This window comes from Eschrichtius robustus, chromosome 11, assembly GCF_028021215.1.
Source record: "Eschrichtius robustus isolate mEscRob2 chromosome 11, mEscRob2.pri, whole genome shotgun sequence".
Taxonomy (NCBI): Eukaryota; Metazoa; Chordata; class Mammalia; order Artiodactyla; family Eschrichtiidae; genus Eschrichtius; species Eschrichtius robustus.
In genome coordinates, this window is record NC_090834.1 from 78,880,665 (window position 1) to 78,905,108 (window position 24,444).

At 38.6% G+C, this 24,444-nt stretch overlaps 1 long non-coding RNA gene and 1 pseudogene across 1 annotated transcript in view; both read right to left on the minus strand.

Annotated features, from left to right (window-relative positions):
- The window catches only part of LOC137771538 (uncharacterized), a 175,226-nt gene that overhangs the window by 76,917 nt on the left and 73,865 nt on the right, over nt 1-24,444 (minus strand). Inside the window, exon 3 of the long non-coding RNA XR_011075378.1 lies at nt 8,156-8,289. This is a non-coding gene — a long non-coding RNA (uncharacterized lncRNA). The remainder of the gene's footprint in view (nt 1-8,155; nt 8,290-24,444) is intronic.
- Nucleotides 1,459-2,768, minus strand: LOC137771760 (NF-kappa-B-activating protein pseudogene; annotated as a pseudogene).

The window sequence follows — 24,444 nt, forward strand, 5'->3', positions numbered from 1 at the left end:
CATCATTTAAAATTTGACAGCTGGCCCAATAATGAAGAGTTTGCCTGATTCTTGCGTACCACAGCCAATCTGTTGAAAACCACATTCCTAAGAGGACTTTTCCCACCTGCACATCTCTGACCATCAATGAAAATCATTTCACCATGGTTCTTTTGAACTCAGGAACTCACCCCTTCCTCAAATAAAAATTGTAATAACATAACCAAAAGTGATCTCAGAACAGGGAGTTCTTGATTTTCCATCCCAGCAAACTTCGATAGCTGCACTGTTATCATAAATGTTCCCATTTATGCTAGCATTATTTTATCATCTGCTGAATCTGCTTTGTGGAAAGAAGATGTTGAAGAAAGGAAGCACAGAAAGTCACCTAGTTTTCTGGAAGTCTTAAGGGCAGTCACCCTGATCCTCTCTTGTATGTCCTTTCCATATATCATGATGGACCTCTTTGCCACCCTTTTTCTTTAAGGAAATGAAGAAGTGAAACATCAAGATTCAGTTAATGTGATAAATTCACGATGTCTGGGGATCCATAGGGAATTTTTTTTCACTTTATAAGACCCAAAGCCACATGGTGACATTTTGTCATTCAAAATGTGTGTGTTTATGAGGGGTGGGGAAGGTAGTAGGTGGGTAGGCATGCACACACTTGTGTTTAGCATTCAAGTGTACTTAACAAGAACCAGATTTCATCTTTTTCCTTAAGAGAATGGAAAAAAAGAAAAAAACACACATAAGCCATCCAGTATCTTAGTCCCTAAATCCCAGCCAGACTAACAGATTAACTGCATTTCTTTTTTTTTTTTTTAATTTGAAATAACCATTTTTAATTAACCTATTAAGAATTTTAAAACTGATGTTCACATTTTCAATTCAACAAGTCTGTGGGTTAGTTTGCTTTTTGGTTTGTTTGTTGGTTTTGGGGTGGAGGTAGGGACTAAAATCAAAATACATTACTTCCAGAGCTGACAATAATATTGTAATACACAAGTCAACCTTCAAATTCCAGATTTGCTTTTTTCAGCCATGCCTTCATTTTGTTAACAAAAGTGGCCTCCTGTGTGTTTCTATCAAGTCCATTTATAACACATTCAACATAGAGGAATGATAATTTCTCACAAGTTCAGCTGGGATGGGTTGGGGAGTGGGCACCATGTAGAGCTAATGGGAGCACTGTCCCATGGTGTGAGAGTTCAGTTTCTCACCTCACCAGCACCTTCTCTCAATGCCACCTCCCCCAACACAGTAGAGTTTCATTCATAATTTGGATTTTTAAACCAGAAGGTTGTTTTGGTCAATCCAAAATAACCCAAAGAGCTTGCTAAAGTTACATCAATAAGCAGCTTTTTATAGAAGGACTGAAAGAATTAAATAGAAGGCACAGTAGCACTGTAAAGCTTTTTCAGACCATGATAATCTTTTTGTGTGTATATATGGAACCCAAACTTCCTTTTTGTTAAAAATGTCTGATGAACAATCAGAAAATCCTTATTTGTCCTCTTTCCCTTTAGTTTTTCTGTATACCATCTCTCGAAAACTGGCCAGAATCTTGTTTTCTCTCTTTCTTCTCTCTTCTTGGTTAAAGGATGCAAGGGCTCTCTTCTCATCAGCACTATAGATCTGGTTCTCTTTTCGCAGTCGCACAGCCTCCATTCGGCGATGCCTGCTACCACTCATTACGTAACCCGAGCATTCAAATGATGCAATTTCTTCACTTGTCAAGCCAATTTCACCTCTTCGTGGGATACGTTTTCCAGCTTTTACATATTCAGCCATAGCTGCACCTTCACCAGGTAAAAGAGCATGGCCATAGTTCAAAGGTTTATCATCTTGAGAGGCAAGTGTTTTGGGAGCCTCTGGGCCAATCAAATCTGAGGGTTCTTCAGGCTTTGATCGATCCTTCCAGGGATTCTCCAGAAACTTTTCTTGGGACTCTTTAGAACTTGAATCACTGGAATTTTTTCTGCTCTTCTTAGACTTCTTTTTCTTATATTTCTTCAATCTGCGTTTCTTCTTCTTTTCCTTTTTCTTGGCTTTCTTTGCTCTCCTTTTTGTATCTTCATCACTGGAGTCTGTTTCAGAATCAGAGTCACTGTCACTATCATCAGAATACTTCTTGTGTTTTCTTTTAGATGATTTTTTCTTCCTCCTTTTCTTGGATCTTTCTTTTAAATGACTAGACTTCTTCTTCTTCTTTTCTTCTTCTGAAGTAGAAGCTGAAGTGGTGCTTTTCTTTGGCTCTTCGTCCTCTACTGGTGTATGTTCATCAGAGTCTGGTTCTGGATTCTTTGGAGAAAGTCCCCATACTTCAGGAGCTCCCAATTCTCCAATCCTCTCTCTCTCACTTAATCTCTTCTGCCGCAGGCTCTCTTCCCTCTCCTTGTGCAGGAGGTTAGGCCATGGCTTGTCGCTCCCGTAGGGGCGTGAGTAGCCGCCATAATAGGCGGATGAGGAGGCAGAAGCGAAAGGGGCGCCCCGTGGCGCGGAGGGCCGCTCTCGAGAGCGTGACCGCGAGCGGGAGTGGTAGGACTGGTTTCGGGAGCCTTGGCTGGGGCCACTCAGTTGATGGCTAAGGCCATTCCGGTCCCCGGACCGAGAGCAAGAGTGCGAGCGAGAGCGGCGGCCCCGCGGGGAGCGAGAGGATTTGCTGGGCTTAGGTCTCTTTGACGAACTGCGACGCTTCCCCCCGGAGCCCGAGGCCTCCCACTCCGGGCTGCGGGAGCCAGACACCGGAGCCATAGCTGTTGCTGGGTCCCCGAAGCCGTGGGAGAAGGGGGCGCTCTCGCGAGTTGGGAAGATCTCCGTTGCCTTGGCAACCAGGACCAGCAGCCGCGACACCACCCGAACCTGATAAAACCTTGGAACTTAACTGCATTTCTTAACCAATAATTAACCTTGTATCTCTACCTTCCATCCCTCCCACTCTTACTATCCCCCCTACATTTTTTTGTCATGAAAACAAAGCCTTGATTTTACCAAAGTTAAATTCAATGTAAGAGATATGACAAGCCAGATGTAAGTGTCAAAAATGATAAATAGGAGGAAAGAAGATGGACCTCTGTTCTATTTTCATAGCACTTTTTCCAACCCTCTATTCTAACACTTACCATATTGAATTGTAAATGTAATGCAATGGCTTGCCCACCAGTGTTTGACAAATGATGAATGAACAAATGATATAACATGGATTGTACTGAGCCTGGAAAGTTTCACAGTACCATGAGCAACTGAATTCAGTGCTGAAGAATTACTAAGAATTGCATAATCCAGAGGTAGAAAGTGACATGAATAAAGATAGAGGGAATGAATGTGACTCACTAATGGGTCAGTATTGTGTGCTGGTCTCAGCCTATCTATAACCAATGTTGTAGCTGGACATGCCTTTGTGGTTCTTATTTTCATGGCAAGATGCCCTCAGCAATAACTATCAGGAAACTTCGGGGGGGAAAAAAAAAAAAAGGTTTCTTGCCTACAAGTACTTGAGCATAAAAGGCACACCTGGGGGCATATGGAGAGGTTGTGGATGGAGAATAGAGAGAGCCTGGGTGTTTTCTGTTTGTTTGTTTTTTTCTTTCTAAGGAAAGAAGGAGCCTGGGGTTCTACTTTTATTGGGTTCAAGGGTAGGGGGCCTAGGGTTTCAGGGGCTTGCTCTTTATTGGTGAATTTAAAACATAAAACTGGGAATTTAAAGCAAGAGAATAGAAAAGACAAGGGACCCAAATGGTCAGTTATCAAAATCAACCAAGGTCTCTAAACAATAAAGCCAGGGGCAAAGCAGGGGTGGGGGCAACTGACTCTAACTAGACCTGTGGCTGGCAGTCTGTTTATTCAGGATAGCCATCTTTGAAGTAGATGCCTCTCTGAAGTGGATACTTCAGCAATCAAAGCTTTTGTCAGGCACTTGCATATAAAAAAGAAAAAAAAAGTCATGGTTTACCCTACAGACAGTAGATTAGTCCACGTACAGAAGTAAGATGGCTTTAGTATCCTTCTTCTTTAGAATTTGTACAGTCTTTTCTACTTTATTTTCCCACCCCAATACTTCTAGTGAATGACTCTGGTCCTTTCAGCTCTTGGTTACTGCCAATTATATGGAGGTTACAAAGCAATGTGAATAAATAAAAGAACAACCTGGAAGTGCACATATATCACAGTTCAATTAAAAGTCTTACTTATTAGGAAATAAAGCTATTTCATTAAAACAGTTTCATTTATTATTAAGAAAATGTAAATAACTTGGGAAAGCATTACCTGGATAACTTGGAGACAACTGAGTAATTAGTTATACTTTCTAATGGCAAGAAACTTTCCAGTAGGAAAATGTCATCTGGAACGTTATCATTTACAAGTCAGTAATGAAAACAAAAACTAATAGGAACTTTAATGCAATACCAAAGAGTCAGGGAAATAAATGTCACCAGAATGCAGAAAATAACATCTCTTCTGGCATCTATCATTTAATTTGGTTTTGCTTCAATCCTAGCCTTTAAAAAATGAAAAGCCCCTAGTCACAATCTCTAAGCTTACGGAGGAAGCCACTGTCTTCATTAATTTCCTATTACACAGCAGGTGATGCTAGCATTTCTGAGAAGTCATAACCTCCGGAGAAACTTTGGTAATACATTCATTTCCTTTATCAGTTTGCATTTACTGAGCACTTACTATGTTCTGAGCATTGCAGATCTCTGCAGGGGCGGAGGAAAATGGCAACAATAAGTCAACTGAGACTCAGCTGTCCACACTCTTGACTGTTGTCTGAGAGCCCTCAAGACCCCAGACTGAATTTTAAGCTTAGCATTCCTTTTCAAAAACATTTTAAGGTATTTCATGCATTGTCGAGGCATTATCCTGTTTCCCAGGTCATCTACTGGGTATCTTGGAGTGGCCCTAAACTGCTCTTCCTCTCTCACGTCTGCCCTTACAGGTAAATAGATCTGTTAAAGACTTCTTCAGAAGACACGATTCCATCAGTTCTTGCTCTCTGTCCTCACTGCCACAGCCTGGGCTCATGCTTTTGTTCTCTCTGACCTGGTCTGCTATGATCTTATCCTCCTAATGGATCTATTCTCAGCACCTTCTCCTGGGGGAAAATGTGTGTGTGGGTGGGTGTGTGGGTGGGTGTGGGGGGGGGTGTGTTTTGAGAGCATATCAATTTTACACAAATAAATTTGGAGGGCATTGCCAATTATCTCTGAACCCACCATTCATTTATTCATTCAACAAATTCGATGTCCAGTTCCTGTGCTTTGCACTAGGGCCATAATAATGAGCAATCCTTGCCATAATAATGGTCACTCATAATGTGTGATCCTTGCCAATATATAGCTTAGAGTCTAACCTATATATTTAAATATATAAAATCTAAAATTCTCCTTTCACTCAGAAACCTACAAAATATTTGTCTTTACTAGAGGAGAACTGTAAAACAAATTTGCTCTAAATCTGCCTGATACTCCTCCTACTCTTCATAAATCCCTTGATTATTCCTAGGCTTAGATTATTAGTACCTAGGGGTCAAAAGTGCTAAATAACCTCACAAAATTACTTTAGGTTATTGGAACTAACAATACTAATACATTATTTAATAATAACATACTATGTGATAATAATTATTATTATACATTATTATTATTAATGGGGGTGAAGGTATCTATCTCATAGAGTTGTTGGTGTGAGGAGTAAGTTTGTATATGTATGTATAATATCCAGCATGTAGAAGTCAAAAATGTTGACACAAAAAATGTTGATGCATTTTTTTCTTCTTGTTAAGACTCATCAAGAAAAGGATTAAATATCATAAATCAATGTAATGCCACAGTGTTTCATCAAATTATACTCTTTAAATATATCTAGACATAGTTTTCTTGATCAATATTTAAAGCTTTTGATATTAAAATTATCGCAGAATTATCAAGCTTTGATTTAAAAATCATATAATTTTTTCACCCCATTCTATTCTTGATCTGTAAGAGTAAAGAGTATCTGAGGATGCTGTATCCTCTGCACCCCACTGAGATCACTGCTACAGCTTATAATAAAATAAGGAAGCTCACAAGCAATATACATGAGTGCACTTGTCTGCGTTTCAAATGCCTAGAATTAAGGCTTCTGGAAAACATTTCTTATAGGTTTCAAACACAAGGGTGAGATTTAGATCCTTCACTTTTCTATTATAAAGGCCAGTGAGTTCATTACACAGACTTCTCTCAACCTTGTCAGATTCTGCTTCCATCAAGTTGCCCATTTTGGAGAAGGTTCACAGTAATACCTGCTATTCCATGGTCTGTGTTTGTCTGAGATTTCATAATCACTTGGCACCCCTTGCTGTCCTGAACTTTCCTCATGCCCTCTGACAGTCCTGTCCTCCCAGCAAGATATGAGGGATTTTGACACTCCAAGTTTCACATGTGATGAGGCTGACTTTATGGCAGCTGCCTTTTCCTAATCCCATTCCCAAATAGCCATGTTGTTTGGCATATGACATTCAACAGGTGTGCATATGTCTTACAAGGTCTGTTGCTGCCAGAGGAGACATACGTAGAAAAGATCTAACACTTGCGTTGACCTGCAGGCATCTGTCATGGCCTGGTAGCCATGGCCATGGGCAGGAATCCAAATACAGAACAAGAGGGCATGCTGCCATCTTAGCAGATGAGCATGTAGAAAAGTAACCAAGAGCCTCTATAACAAGCACCATGGACACAGCAGCAGGACGGGATGTGCAGCCAATAACATTCAATTGACTCTTTATCTGTTGCCTAGGAACCTTGGGTTCATGAGCAACGTCCTTTCTAATTGTGACTTGAGCTGGGACATTCCCATCCTAAGAACCAGTATCTGTGAACTGCCGTGGATAAGTGTTGGGCAGCACAAGGCCAGCTGGATCTTTGAAACCAACAGAGCCAGCAATGAGATCTTCACTTGGGATGAGAATTGCCTCCCCTGGAGCTAGGTCAGCAAATGCAGTCTGTTTGTCAGAGCTAAGAGGTAAGGAATAAAGATGGATCATTGTATGTTTGTGTTCTTTTCCCCTGCTTTCACTCTGAGTGAGCAGAAGAATCAGGGGAGGCACAAAATGGTCAAGAATAAATCCGTCCTGTAATGACAGTCCAGATTGGGGTGGCCTGAGTCAGGGCTAGAAAGAATAGAAAAATAAATGAGAGAAAATTGGACTCTGAATCAGTAAGTTAAAGAACCAGCAGGATTACTCTAGAGGATCATGAGGCTTGGACTCAGAAGTCAGATCATCTAATTCCAACACCAGCACCCCACTTATTAGCTTTGTAACTATGGTCAAATTGCTAAACTCTCTGAGCTGCTCTCCACCGTTTGTTTTAGAGATCTTGGTTGATTTTTACAACTAACCATCTGGGCCACTTGCTTTTTCTCTTCCTGGGCCTTTAAATTCCCACTATTACGCTTTCAATTCACCAACAAAGAGTGAGCCCTCAAAACCTCAGGCCCCCACTTTGACCCCAATAAAAGCAGAACCCCAGGCCTGCACTTGCGTTCTCTCCATGTACAGGTGACCTCGCTGTGTGACCCCAGGTGTACTGGGTAATTTCCAAGATTCATAAATAATAAACCTTATCTCTTTCAAAGTTCCCTGATGGTTATTGCTGTGGGTGACTTTTAATCATAAAAGAATCACAAGGGCCAGTCTAGCTACAACACTAGTTATTGATAGGCTGAGACCTGTACAGAACACTACTACAAATAACAATATCCAGTACAACTACCACAATCCAAGAAACTATCATCTCCCTCCTGGATTATTAGAATAGGCTTTTTTCCCTTCTTCTCCTACCTTTTTAAAAATTAACTTAATGTTTTTATGTTTCCATTTTTTTCTCCTTTATTGGCTTATTAGTCCTACCTCTTTGTATTTTTTTTCAATCATTGCTCTAGGGTTTACAATACACATCTTTATTATGGTTTATCTTCATTTAATATTATAGCACTTCACATATAGTATAAGAACATTACAACAATAGACCTCCATTTTCTCCCTCATCTCCTTTGTGGTGTTATTATCATACATTTCACATCTACATAGTTATAAATTTCATTTGTTATTATTTTTGCTTTAAACAGTCAACTATTTTTAGAGAAATTAAAAATTAGAAAAATTGTATTTTACCATTTCCCACATATTTACCATTTGCTGTGCTCTTCATTCCTTTATGTAGATCCAAATTTCCATCTGGTAGTATTTTCCCTGGACTAAAGAACTACTTTTAAAATTTCTTGAGTGCAGATCTGCTGGTAAGGAATTCTCTCAGCTTTATTTGTCTGAAAAAAAAAATCATTATATCTCTTATATTTTTCAAAGGTTATTTTGCAGATTATAGAATTCCAGGTTGACAGTTCTTTTCTTTCAGTTTATTAAAAATGTCATTCTATATTGTCTTCTGGTTGTGAATCTTATTTTCTTCCTCTGTATGTAATATATTATTTTTCTCAGGCTGCTCTTAAGATCTTCTTTTTATCATTGCTTTTCAGCAAGTTGATTATGGGGCGTATTAACGTAATTTTATTAACATATAGTCAGCTAAGAAATCGTTGGGCTTCTTGAATATGCGTGTTTGTAGTTCTGATCATCATATTTGGGAATTTTTCAGCCATTATTTATTCAAATATTTTTTCTCTCCTCACCTCTTTTTTCATGTACTCCAAATAAATGTATGTGGTTAATCAGAAAAACAGAATGAAAAGAAAAATCTGATACTGATTTTGAGACAGCTATGTGTTATTCAAATCTAGATATCAAGAATGAACTTAGAAATGTATACCTGGAGCCCAGTACAGGTCTAATGAGGAATCAGAAATTTGGACACAATATCCTTAGTTAGGTTCCAAGGAACATTAGTTATACAAGATGTTCTTCCAAGACGGGTTCCACAAAAAATAAGTTTGAGTAAGGCCTAATACTGGATCTTCTTAGTGAGTCACAATATTTATCAGCATGCCAAATGCCATGAAACGATCAATTGTTAAAAATCCATTGTCTTCCAAACTTAGTAGTACACATAATTTTTAAATCAGCAGTCCTCTTTGCATCCCTCAGAATACCATATTTGGGAGTCATCAGCTTTAGGTAAAAGGTAAAGCATGGACACGGGCAATATTCCCCAGGGAGACTATGACAAGTGACGTGGCAAGACAGATTTCCCTACATGTTTGTTCTGTTAAACTGAAAATGAATAAAGGGGGAAAGGCATGTTCAATTGGCATGCCCTAACTAAAGGAAGGTAAGGATAGCAATGTGGAAATACAGGAAAAAACTTCGTATAATGAAGAAAATTACTCTTGTAGGGGCACAGCTACCTAATCCATCTTTTTTGAAGTAGCTGGAAAGAGATACCAGAAAGCAGCTGCTGTAAATCAGGGAGACAGTATCTGAAAGTACTTAAGAGCTCAGATTGTCAGTGTGTGACGGTAAGCAGGTTTCTTAAACTCTTTAAGGCCCAATATACGCATCTGTAAAATAAGGATAAGAATAGTACCTAAATTATAGTGTTTCAGCCAGAAATAAATGAAACAATGACTGTAAAACAATTTGCATAGATTTTGTCCTATAGTGAATACTCATTAAATATAAGCTTCTATTTATTTTTTTTACAAAGAAGCATGGAAGACACAGAAGAAAGAAATGCATGGCTTTAGAGTGAAGACGTTTTTACTAGCAAAGAGAGGGATATATAATCACAAAATCAAAAAGAAAGATAAGAACAAGCAATGTGTCAAAATATAGAGACAGAAGTTTAAGTCCTGGAACTTTCCATGTTATTCTAGGGCTTATAGAGAAGTCACCTCACCTCTGTATTTCTCAGTTTCTTTTTCTAAAAGTTGGAATAAAAATACTCTCTTGGCTGGGTTGTTGAAAAGATTAAATGACATCACAAATGTGAAGTCTCTGTAAAGGCACACACATGATGTACGAAATATTAAATGAGGATATTTGTATTAGTCCAGGTTCTCCAGAAAAATGGAATCCTTAGGATATATAATAAATTACAGGAATTGACTCATGGTTATGGAGGCCAAGAAGTCCCATGATCTGCTGTCTTCAAGCTGAAGAACCAGGAAAACTGGTGGTGTAATTCAGTCCAAGTCTGAAGGTCTGAGAATCAGAATATCAGTCTAAGTCCTGGACTGAGTCCAAAGGCCCAATGTCAGAGTGCAGGAGACAATGGATGTCTCGGCTCAAGCAGAGAGAAAAGATTGGCTCTTTCTCCACTTTTTGTGCTATTTAGGTCCTTAGTGGATTGGATGACCCTCATCTGCATTGGTGAGGATGATTCACCAATTCATCAGTACTCAATCTACTGATTCAAGTACTAACCTTTTCTGGAGATACTTTCACAGACACATTCAGAAATGTTTTACAGCTATCCGGGCATTCTTTAGTCCAATCAAGTTAACATATAAAACTAACCATTACAATATTATTAATGAAAACAGTATAGCCATAAATAAAAAGAGCAGCAATATCTAGTCCAGATTCCATGAGAACTATTATCATCATATGTATATCAAAGTGGAAAGTGATGCAGAAAGAGGTTCAGTGATTAAGCAAGAAATCCCAGAGATGCAGAGAAAGAGCCAGGATTAGAATTTCAGATTTTTTGGCCACATGTTCAGTTCTCCCAGTACAGACTTGGAACTGTTATAGCCCTTCCTAAGTCTGGATCAATGACACTTTATATTCTGGTCATGAGAAAATCCCTCTATGCTGCTGTTTTGATGCTTTGCTGCTGGCTGAAGAGTCCAAAGCTACACTGTACAAAAACCACATATCTCCCTCGAGGTCAATGATATTGACATTTTCTGCCTGATTTGGAGGTGCTTTGTCCACAAGCTACAGTAAATCTGATTTAGTCTCATTCTCCATATCACTGATAATTCTGACTTTGGCAGGAGCATGTATCATGCCATAGAAACAAAGTGAAGAAGAGGAACTAGATTCTGAGATACAAGTGTGATATATGATGAAGGATTCTGCAGTTTGGCTTCTGTTTTGTTTTTGTTTTTTTTTTTTAATCTAGAAGGAGGTTACTTCCAAAGAAACTTCGAAATAATTTTTTTTTAGCACACTGGATCAAATCCCACACAAACAAATTTTTATCACCACCTATTCTGGCTTACTAATAGCCTGTTCAACCACTGTGCAAATTTAGTCACAAAAGCACCTTTGTACATGGTGACACAGGATGGAGGAAGTGTTAGGAGGGGAAAAATAACAAAATATATCTTAATGAGAAATTCCATAGAGTATCTCTAAAACCAAGGTAAAAACCTAGTTGAGAGATATGGAAATAGCCATTATCTTTTCTCGTAAGGTGCTTTGGGTATTATGAGTCTCCATTCATGATGCATGAACCAATCATGAATGTGTACTTAGCCCCCAAAATAAATTTAAAGAGAAACACAAAGAGAGCCTCAGCCTACCCCCTCTGCTAATTTGTAGTGGAGATCTGTTTTGTTGTTGTAGCCCTTCTCCATTCTCTGCTTTTTCTATCAGGAATCAATGCTTCCACCTTCCATGTGGTCCTGGTGAAGCTGTCAATTACAGCTGTGAACATGTAATTAAGGCCAGCCAATCAGAGACTCTATCTCTCTAGTACTGTGATTGGATTAAGAATGGACACATGGCCTAAAGAAGTATAAGCCTTCCAGATAATAGATATTTGGAGACTGAGGGGGGTGGGGAAAAAAAAAGAGTTCTTTTTTTGACTCACAAGCTATAAGGATATAAGCTTGGTTATCTCTCCTACCACAGAAAGTCTGAGAACTGAACCTACATGTAGAAGGAAGAAGAGCTAAACGATGGAGACAGAAGAGACAGACAACAACAAAGAAAACTTCAATAATACAATTTATGTCACTTAATTCTGATATGCAGAATCAAGTGGTTCCAAATATATAAGCCAATATATTCTCCTTTTAGCTTCAGGAGTTTAAATTAGATTTCTGTGGCTTTTGGCTAAAATAGTGCTAATACAGTATATACTGTATACTGTAATACAGTAATATATTGAAGTCTTTCATGATCATAATCTCTAGGACCATGTTTTAGCAGTACAAAATAAATATAAACCAACTTGCTTGTGATACTCCTTTTGACTAGGGGACATGATTTATACAAAACTAAGAATGTGAGATAGGGGCAATCTTTAAATATTGCTGATCTGAGTCACTCAAAAAAGTTTGTCTTTAAAAGAACACTGAGAGGGACTTCCCTGCTGGTCCAGTGTTTAAGACGCTGCACTCCCAATGCAGGGGGCCTGGGTTCGATCCCTGGTCCGGGAACTAAGATCCCACATATCGCAACTAAGCCCATGCGTAGCAACTACTGAGCCCATGCTCTCTAGAGCCTGCACGCCGCAACCAGAGAGCTCACACGCCACAACTAGAGAAGCCTGCATGCCACAACAAAGACCCAGAATAGCCAAAATAAATAAATAATAAATAAAAATAAATTTATAAAAAATAAAAAAATAAAAGAACACTGAGGAACAAAATTCAGGAGATGCACCATAGATGTAACAATGAATATTGACCCCCCTCCCTGTTTAGGGGGTAACTATCCTTTCTCCACACCTAAAACTAGCTTTGATTAAAGTTGATAAAAGATTATTTCATCAACTGCATTTTTCTACATAAGTGATGGAAATACCAAAATTATTTTGAAATATTAATCCATGTTTTTAACCAAGATGTTTCTCATTACCCAACCCCTTCTCCTAATTAGAGCAACTAGGCATCTGGTCTTACTATTCCAGGGATGGGATGACCCAGCAGAATGCTTAATTCAGTTTGCAGCTTTCAAACTGTAAAAACCTAAACAGAAAAAAGTCAGAAGGAAATGAAGAAAGCTGAGAAAGGGGGTGATATTCCTGAGAAGCTATTCCCAGAAACACTAAAGTAGAAATGGCTACAGGGTACATGCCTGTACAGCCCCTGGCCCCACCCCATCCCCCAGTTTCCCATAGCTTCAGAGTAGACAGGGAGAGCAGTCAATGGTTTTCCATGCTCCCAGGAGGCACTCTGAGGCAGCAGAAAGAGCCAGACCTAGGGCAAAGGACAGCACAACAGCAATTTGTAGGAATCAATGGCTCAGGACTAGGCCAGATGACTGACATCACAGAAGATGTCTGCATGTATAGATGACAGTCAGGAGCCAGACATCAATGTGCCCTGCAACATGAGCTACGGAATTCAGCCACCAACCTGGGGGAGAGGGGCAAGGACCTTGAACTGATTGAGATTTTAGCTCCTATCATCAGGGGAATGAGCTCTTGAAATAGAATTATACTGAGTCACAGAAATCAAAGGTTACAGTTCTGAAGCACTAGACAGAGAATCATACTTACTAGTGAAATGTTAAAAATAATTTTTCAGAATAAAATAACCAACAAAAATTTTAAGTCTTTTATTCAATATTTGCATTTGAAATTATGGATCACTAAGTTCTGTGTTAAATTTAAAAAGTCACTTTTGTTGCAGACAGTACATAACTCTGAGCCGTGGCCTCCAAGACTCTGCATCTCTTGGACTTGTGTCTGGGGATATTTCCTCTTCCGGTTATCAAAGAATCTTCTACCCTAGGCCAGCATAGCATAACGATGAACTATTAACCCTAAGTAAGGCTAAGCTCAAGAAGGTGGCCCACTCAGCACCCCTGCTGTACACCTGTCAACTCCAAACCCATCCTTTCCTCTAATAGAGGGTCAACAGAACCCATCTGTATGTGAAGCAAAGCACTGAGAAGTAGGGGAAAGCAATTCCCCATACTCCATGTTAGAATTGTCTACTACAAAGAAACAACATCTTTATCTTATTCAGCTGTGATGACGCATTATCCTTTTCTTCATTTTAAGAAGGGAATAATAAGTGTTGAACACAAAATACACATCAGGAGTTATGCTAGATACTTTATGCGCGTTGTCTCATTTAATCCTCACAACAGCACTGTCTGGTCAGTTTTATTCCCATTTTCAAATGAGGCCAGTGAAGCTCAGAGAGGTTTAGTGACTCATCTTAGGTCATATAACTCATAAGGGGGAAATTTTGAATTGAAGTAAAATTAGCCTGGCTTTGAAGCCTGTGCACTTCAACTCCACCACACACCTCCCAAATCTGAACCACATTAAAGGGTTCAAATTTTGACTTGATGGCTTAGTGTTAACTGAAAATTCATTAATCACTGTGTGATGTTTGAGCAATGCTCATCCTTGCTATTCTTTGGCCAAGCATCCTCTGCTCCTTTATATTCATAAAGCTGGGTTTTCTCATCTTCTCATCTAAGCTAAAATGTTACTTCCTAAGAAAGACTGACCCTAATGACCTTATCGAAAGTGGAAGATTAGCCACACAGTCCCCAACACACATCAGCAGAGTTGTTCTCTGTATTTCTCACTTCCTGAGATGATCTCTTTCATCTATTTTCCATCTCCTCCAACAGAAAAACCCCCATGTGCCCTTTAGCAGGTTTCTGACTTCCATTCTGTCTCTCTATCCTGATATCACAGTAGCCAGAATGATACTTTTAAAATATGTCAATTATTACATTCTTCTACTCAAAGTTCTTAAAGTCCTCCTACCTCATTCAGAGTGAAATACCAAGTCCTTACCCAGTTCAGTCTCCAACAGTCTCTCCCTCTACTCTCCACAACTCTCTCTGCTCCAATCACCACTTCTTGAACAGGCCTCAGGGCTGTGCCCTCGCAACTCATCTGCCTGGAATAGTAGTTGCCTTGATATCCTCACTCCCCACTTTTTCACTTCTCTCAAGTCACAGCAAATCATTATACCTGGTTGCTTAAAATATTAAAGAGTAACAATAAATTTTCACTTTTATAAACAGTTACTTTACAGGCACCCTCACAAGGCTAATTGTTTGTTTCTACTGAACTTTAAGTATGCAAGTTTCTAAAGGAGGAAGTAAAAATTTGCTCATCTTGCTATTTCCAGAAAAAAAAAAATAGATTTAATCTACCCCCTACTGGCCAAAGATTTAAATGACCTCATTTGGCTTTTTTACCATTCTACTTTTCTTTCATTTCTATAAATGAGCATGTATATATTTCCTTCATTGGTTCATATATTTATTCATTCACTCTTTTATTCAATGTACAGTTTTGAATATCTACTAAGGAGTCAATGGTAGAGATACAAAAATGAACAACACCCAGTTCTTGTCCTCAAAGACCTCACAAAATCAAGGGAGAGACACTCCTAGAAACTATTAGAAGGGACATCATGAAACGTGCCATCTGCTGTTTCCATGGGGGAGTTCTCCATTTAACTATTCCAGAAACTGAGAATTACAAAAGCAAAAAGAGCATTCTGGAATCTCATTTTTAGAGGGCTAGTGTAATAAGAGACATACTACAATGATGAAATTTAATGTTCATACAAAATAGTATGCTCCTTTTTATATTTCTAAGTATCTCAGTTATAGAGATTTGATTATGGCTCCATACTTTTCTAAATCCATTGTTTGGTGCCTGCCCAACCTGTCACATAGTTGATACCTTTGATGAAATCCAAGGGAAAGAGTAGGAGAAGGCAAGGCCAAATTTGGTACTTATTTATTTATGATACTATGTAGCTAAGTGGTATCTCTCTTCTGCTGGTTCCTGGTCCTGGCTTCCACCCACCGCAACAATTCCTCTTGAGTAGGAAGAATGAAGAGACAGTAGAAGAAAGAATAAAGTATGAAGCGCAGGAATCACTGGAACATATTTTTCTTTCAGTTATAATTTATTTGTGACCAAAAACTTGCATGTTGGTGGAAGAGGACTACAAGCAAAGTGCATGTAGGAACTCAGTTTATTCCTGAGTGCACAGGGTTATGGATACATAGAGGAGGTGGCATTTGATTCTACTGGGGTAGAGAAGGTATTAATTGTAAAGAATTCTAGATTATGGAGGTTCTGAAATATGATTTCATTGCCTTGTTATAATTTGTGTGGCAATTTATATTAAGATACTTCCATATAAATAATAGTATATTATGTAGATCTGTGTTTGAGGGTGTGTGCACTGTGCATGTTTATGTGTGTGAATTAACTTTAATTTGCACCCTAGGGACAGCTACTTAGAATTTACAGTGCTGCAATCAAGAATCCACATTCCAAAGTGAATATGCCAGCATTTCAAATATTTATTCTAAATATATTCTAATAACACAGCTGTTAATTTACAAAAGGAATGTTGATTTTCCCCATTGGTAAAAATAAGTGGCGTTCAAGACCTCTTGTTAACTAGAAATATTTTATAAGCTCCAGGGCCTTTTCCTGAACCACATATCAAAATCTGCCAAGTGCTCAACACCTTCAAAGCATCACTTTAGCTCTAGAACTTATTTGGGACCTGGGTCCCCCTGGTCTAACAAATGCTCCTATCACCTTATCCAATAAGAAGGTGGCTAACCTAGAGTCCATTTTAAAAAGAACCGTTCAAACATGGTACATTTGGAGTGTTTGCAGTCATAGAATGGGGTGTCACATTACAGAAACAACAGTTCGTGCCTGCTCAGTAGTAAAGTGATATAAGAATTTGCTAGGAGACCCTGTAACATCTCATTAACAGTGAGGTGTGAGCGAGGGAACTATACAAAGTCTATTGCCTCTCACCTCAGAGGCTTCTGCTGCATACCACCCTACCGACTTAATCAGTTTACATAATAGGCCTTCACCAGGGACCACTGTCTTACTTTAATCTACTTTGAATCATAAGTCTGGGGCGTGGAGCTACAACAAACAAGCCCTCCTCATTTACAAAATGTTTCATAGTTTTGGAAATCATTTTAAACCCACATAGAGGAATAAATGATTCACAATGCCCCAATCACCTGAGGCAATTCTGAGGGGTCATCTTCCTTGAACAGAGTCTGGGGTACAATGGAAGTAACACAATCTAGATTAGACATATCTCAATTATCATACAAGAAAACCTATTGTAAATGCCTCATGATTGGTGCTGTAAGAAATGAGTGTACAAAAAAATAACCCTTTAAAACATCTGTTAGAATAAGCACAAACCAATCCTCAGTTATTTAAATAGGTAATCTCAAAGAAGTACATTTTTGGTTAAAAGTTTCTGTAGAAGGAACATTATCTATTTGTTCTCCCAGTTTCCTAGACTGTATTAGTGGAGTTTAATAGGAAAAAATAAATAAATAGAATGGTATTTTGAAGCATCTTAAATCTTCATAAAGTTTATCTGCTTCCAAAATGATGTAAGTAGAGGAGCTAAGGGCAAGCAACAGGAGAATGTGATTGCTCCCTTAAGGTAACTGGTATGTGATTATTCCTTAGTAGGAAATTGTGTGCTGCATAATTTTCTTATTGTTCATTGCTGCCACTTCATTATAATCTGAAAAGATCTGAACAAATCCAAAAATAAACAACAAATTCCCTAAAATGCTAAATTATCCTAATGGCACTAAACATCTTTAGATGTTTTGATAATCAGTAAAAAGAATTTTGAGGTTTGAAGGTAGGGGTTATATTAAAAATCATCTTTATTGTAGAATTTCAGTTAAACTGAATGTGCACACAGTACAGACATCCTAAATAAAAGCACACTGCACACACAAAGAGTACAGATGGTGATTAACCTGTTGGTGTAGTCAGTATAGAATGGCAAATAGAAGAATTCCATTCTAGGAACTGAATTGTCAATGTTTGTCTAAAATGCTCAAATCAAATACATAATCTCTAAATCTTTACTGTGAAGCAGAGTATCAGCCAGCGTTCTCCAGAGAAATAGAAGAAACAAGAGATATATATTTATATGATGATATTTGTTATAGGAATTCTCTTATGCAATTACGGAGGCGAAGAAGTCCCATAATCTGCCATCTGCAACCTGGAGAAACCAGGAAAGCCAGTGGTGCAATTTAATGTGAGTCTGAAGGTCTGAGATCCAGCAGCACTGATGTCTGAGGACAGGAGAAGATGAATGTCTCATCTCAAGCAAATTCACCTTGCTTCTGCTTTTTTGTTCTAATCAGGCCCTCAATGAATTGGATGATGCCCACTAACATTGATGAGGGTAATCTTCTTTACTCAGTCTACTTATTCAAATGCTAATCTCTTCTGGAAACACTCTCACAGACAAACCCAGAAATGATATTTTACCAGCCATCTGGGCATCCTTTAGCCCAGTCAAGTTGACATATAAAATTAACCATCACAAGCAGTGTAAAGCATAGAATTGAGGCAATTCTCTAGATAATTTAAATTTGAAAGAGACACACACACATTTTACCTTAAAATAATCAGAGGTATAGGTTTAAATATTTTGAATAGATGAAACTAATTCTCTCATTCACAGGTAATCAGCCTAGAGTGGAGTTTTGCTATTATTCTGGTACAGTGACTCATGTAGACATTCAAAACAGCCATGCCTCCTTAACTCTATTATTTTTCAGATCTGGAACAATTGCTTTCAATCTTAAAAATTCGACTTGGGTAGTTTTAGGGTGTTAAGACTTTTTCCTCTGTCCTTGTTAACTTTGTTTCTAAACAAATTGAATTTTGTGATTAAAGGTGAACAATGAGAAGAACTTACTGGTCCTTTTTGTTGTCTTCTGGTTGTTGTTATTGTTGTTGTAGACAGGAATAGAACCATACTGGGAGTAGATTTAGTGTTTTATGTTGGCTTTCAAATAGATATTGGTAAATAACAGCGCATTGAATATCAAGTGTAGTAACTGCACAGCATCTCCCAACCCACGTACTCTCCACCTGACGGAGGAGAAAGATGGGCCCCCAGGGCAAACGGTTTGAGCTCATTCCTTGTGGACTCTGAGACGGGAATAACATGACAGTTGAGAGAGGAGGCTGGACACTGTCCAGATAGAAGAGAAGAGACCACGTATTCCTCATTCTTGAAGTCAGGAGACCTCCCCGACTACACATGTACAGAAAAGCTCCTTGGAGGTCAAAAGGGGAGTGATGCCAACTAATGCTCTTACCCATAGGCCTCTTCGGTAGAATCCATCTTGGCTAAGAGATTCGCATGCACGTGGGAAAATCCCGAGCTATACCAAATACGGACTTTGAACCAGGCAAATCAAAATGATTGGCCAAAGGAAACCAGGAAGAAACGCCCCATTAAAGTGATTCAAATTGCCACGAGGGCACGACTCTCTCTCTGAGGCTGCCCATGTGTCTATCCACACGTACTGTACTCTTTTATCTCCTAATAAATACTTTTCTTGTTTCACTACTTTCCGTCTTTGTGGGAATTCTTTTTCTGCAAAGCCGTATGGCCAGGGCCTTGTCAGTGACCAGTGGTCTAGTGGCTAGGATTCGGTGCTGTCACCGCTGTGACCCAATTTCAATCACTGGCCAGGAACCGAAACCCTGCTTGAAGCCACTGCAGACTGAGGCCACCGGAAATCTCACCCATTTCAAGGAAAAGCAACCCCTCATTCTTTGAATTGTGCCAGCAGAACTACCATGCTTCTGTATTGCTTGACTTCTGCTTCAACTTCTTGTTCCACATGCTGAGCCAATCAGAGCCCTAACCTGGGATTTACAGGATTCAGAGATAGTGTAGCTGCTGGTGGTATAAGCTTAAAAATACAAAACTCAAAAGCTGTCACTGGCCATACCAATTGCCAATCAGGAGAAATCCATCTACAGTAGGAAAAAATTAAGTTAACCCAGCAGCAAGTAGGGAAAAAAAAAAAAAAAAAAAAAAAAAGGAGAGCAAATCCTGGTAGTAATTGAGACTCAGCTCTATTCCTTCTGTTTCCCCAATTTTGTGTTAAACTATTCCTTTGATTCTTTGATCCAATAAATTTCTACTTTAGCCCAACCGTGATTTGGGCTTACTAATTTGCAACTAAGCTAACATTAATTGACATATAATATCTGATTATCTTATTAATACCAGCATAAACCAATCAAAGATAACACATTTATTATGACATGGAAAGATCTCCTAAATCACATTTTAATCTACTCTAAAGCTGACATATAAACAAGATGAATCTTGTTATATACACTCCCATCCCCAAAATAAAATTGTCTGTTTAACACTCCACATCTGATTGTGTTAACTTGAAGCCCAAATATACAATTAGAATTTTCAAAATGCTGTAAATTTGGATTTAATTCCATATTGGTTTAAATTTGTATAGGTTTAAAAATTTTAATACCAAGCTTGTTTCCACCTCAGGGCATTTTCACAAGCTGTTTCCTCTCTCTGGAATACTCTTGTCCAGATACTTTCATGGCTCATTCTACCTCATTAAGTCATAATAAAATAACACTGTTTTTGAGAGACTTTTTCATATCAACTACACAAAGTAGACTATTCCAACCTCTAGTTACTTTCTATTATGTTATCCTGTTTTGTTTTCATTATAGCTCTTTCTGAAATTCTTATCTGTTTATTGTTTTTTCATCTCTACTTTGTTTAGACTATAGACTTCATATAAAAAAACATATCTGCCTTATTTATGAAGCACCTAGAACAGTGCCTGGCACTGTAGGCATTCAATAAATATCTGTTGAATGAAAGGAAGGAAGGAAAGAAGGAAAGATGGAAAATCAGAATGCAAACTCAATTGATGAGGTTTTTTTTTTATTAAATAAAAAAGATTTCAATGTTAGGAATGCACCATAGGAGTATTACCCAGGATTATCAACTGGCTACCAGCAAAGCTTCTGAGGGACAGCACCTCTTGGGACACGACATTTTCAGAGTATGGATTTCCATCTTAAAATTCCAGAAGCTGCATATTCTTATTTATCAAAGTATGATTCAATTTTCAGTGGTAGCCGAACACTCAGTTAATCACACAAGACATTTTAGCAACCAAAATGCCACTGTGTTGCTTTGTAATAGATGAGCATAATGTTTGTATTCCATCCCAGGGTCCCATCCTTCCCCCTTTCCATATTTAACCTTACTTCCTACCAGTATAATGGTATCAAGTAAGCCAACTGAAAAATCAAACCATTTTTTGATAAATACAAAATTCAAAGGACAGAAGTAAATTGGTTTTGGGAAGCTACTGAAACCTCAGCAAATGCAATATATCAAACTTAACTATAACTGAATAGTTAAGAGATATGCTAGCTTGATCCAATATACTGTATTCTTTTCCTGCACAATATTGAATACACATTTTTAAACTCTTTTCTCTATGTAAGGCATTTCTCTTACATTTATGTATTTTTCCCTTTATAAGTATTCATTTTATATCCCTGTTCACCACAGGATCTATCTTTCAGAGTTGAATTAACTTAGCTAACTCCCATGGTACAAAGCACCCCATGATTTTAGCCTACACAGACTAATTTTAATATTCACCTTTTAAAAAGCCTAATGAAGTCCTTAATGATCTTAGATACTGTGGGGAGAAAGAAATTTTCCTCTACCCTTTTAGGTTCTTCTGCCTAGTCTAAGGATTAAATTGACATGAGACACATTAACAAGAGAAAATCAAACAAAGTTTAATAACATGTATACATGGGAAAGACCCAGGAGAACTGAGTAACTTTCCAAAATGGCTGAAACCCTCACTTTAAACAGCATCTTCAGCTAAAGACAAAAGAGGATGGTAAGCGTAGGGGTTTGGGACTTCACAAGGGAGGAAGGCAATTCACATGAAGAAGGAAAAGCAAATGTTTGGTAAATAAAGGTTTGCTGGGGCATACAGAGACAGTGGGACACAGAGAAGAATTTTTAACAAAGAGACTGCTAGGTTCCTTTGTCTACCACACTAGTTCATACTAGAGTTATCTATGGTGATAGCTCTATTTCTGGAACAGACCCCCTAAATTCTTCAGGCAGTTAGGGGCAAGGTCAAAGATTCTTCCCAAGTCTTTTGGGACTTGATTGTTTTCAGCTTGAAATAATCCACATGCAAAAGAGACATTTTGGAGTGGGAAATTTTGTTTCCCTACAGTATACGTATTTTTCCTTGACTTACAATGGGGATACATCCCAATAAACCCATTGTAAGTTGAAAATACTTTGAATACACCTAACCTACCAAACATCATAGCTTGGCCTAGCCTACCTTAAACATGCTCAGAATAGTTATTGCATTAGCCTATAGTTGGGCAAAATCATCAAACACAAAGCTTATTTTCTAATACAGTTTTTAATATCTCTTATAACTGATTGAATGCTGTACTGAAAGTGAAAAATAAAATGGTTATATGGGTACAGAATGGTTTTAAGTGTATTGTTTGCTTACACTGTTGATTGTATGGCTGACTGAGACCTGTGGCCTGGTGATGCTGCCCAGGATCACAAGAGGGTATTGTACTGTATATCACTAGCCTAGGAAAAGATTACAATTCAAAATTCCAAGTATGGTTTCTATCTCTTTCACACTATGACAAAGCTGAAAAATCCTAAACTGAACCATTGAAAGTCAAAAACTGTTTGTAAATGGGACATGAGCAAATAATACAACTCCAAAGGCTCTTCTCCCCCAGATTGATATCTGTCTCCCCTGAGATAACTTCACCTCTCTCCTGTATTGCTCTTGTTTCCTTAGTACTATTCAACCCAATAGAATAAAACAAATGTCATTAAGTGAGAAATAAAAGTAATATTGGGCAACTTTTCCCTAATGAAATGTAGTCTATAGAATACTAAGCAGTTGTCAGAAACAATGAATTAGAGTTACATTCAGAAACACAGAGAGATCTTTAAACCACAGGATTGATTTAAAGAAATAAAAAGCATATTATTCATGTAAATTAAAACACATACATACATAAAATATTGTATGTATGCTTAAGTGTGGACCTACATAACAATATTGCATGGATTTTCAGTGAGACATACATATCCGAAGGCATATATACAAAACATTAGAGTAGATGTGGAGATGGATGGGGGATGGGAGTAAGGAGTGGAAGTGTGGATCAAGTACGAAGGTCAAAACAAGGTAAAACATGAAAGGATGGATGTTAATTACCTGTCACAAACTGTACAGTATGCTTGACCCATCTCAGTACATCTTAGATCCCAAAAAACCTAAAATATTTTAATAAGTTAGATGTATATAAGCTGATATGGAGTGATGTCTGAGTTATAAACTAAAAGAGGTAGTTGAAGAGAAGTTTGATTCCATTTGTGTAAAATAAATACTTGCATATGCACACATACCTATGCTCCCATATGTTCAGAAAATTTCTGAGGAGATTGATTAGAGATGGCAGAGTAGAAGGACGAGCTCTCACTCCCTCTTACAAGAACATCAGAATCACAACTAACTGCTGAACAATCATCAACAGGAAGACACTGGAACTCACCAAAAAAGATACCCCATATCCAAAGACAAAGGAGAAGCCACAGTGAGATGGTAGGAGGGGCACAATCACAATAAAATCAAATCCCATAACTGCTGGGTGGGTGACTCACAAACCGGAGAACACTTATACCACAGAAGTCCACCCACTGGAGTGAAAGTTCTGAGCCCCACGTCAGGCTTCCCAATCTGGGGGTCTGACAACAGGAGGAGGAATTCCTAGAGAATCAGACTTTGAAGGCTAGTGGGATTTGATTGCAGGACTTCGACAGGACTGGGGGAAACAGAGACTCCACTCTTGGAGGGCACACACAAAGTAGTGTGCACACTGGGACCCAGAGGAAGGAGCAGTGACCCCACAGGAGACTGAAAGAGACCTACCTGCTAGTGTTGGAGGGTCCCCTGCAGAGACGGGGTGGCTGTGTGTCACTGTGAGGACAAGGACACTGGCAGCACAAGTTCTGAGAAATACTCCTTGGCGTGAGCCCTCCCAGAGTCTGCCATTAGCCCCACCAAAGAGCCCAGGTAGACTCCAGTGTTAGGTCGCCTCAGGCCAAACAACCAACAGGGAGGGAACCCAGCCCCACCCATCAGCAGACAAGTGGAATAAAGTTTTACTGAGCTCTGCCCACCAAAGCAACAGCCAGCTATACCCACCACCAGTCCCTCCCATCAGGAAACTTGCACAAGCCTCTTAGATAGCCTCATCAACCAGAGGGCAGACAGAAGAACTACAGTCCTGCAGCCTGTGGAACAAAAACCACATTCACAGAAATACAGGCAAGTTGAAAAGGCAGAGGGTTATGTACCAGATGAAGGAACAAGATAAAACCCCAGAAAAACAACTAAATGAAGTGGAGATAGGCAACCTTCCAGAAAAAGAATTCAGAATAATGATAGTGAAGATGATCCAGGACCTCGGAAAAATAATGGAGGCAAAGATTGAGAAGATGCAAGAAATGTTTAGCAAAGATCTAGAAGAATTAAAGAACAAACAGAGATGAACAACAAAATAATTGCAATGAAAAATACACTAGAAGGAATCAATAGCAGAATAACTGAGGCAGAAGAACAGACAAGTGACCTGGAAGACAGAATGGTGGAATTCACTGCTGTGGAACAGAATAAAGAATGAAAAGAAATGAAGA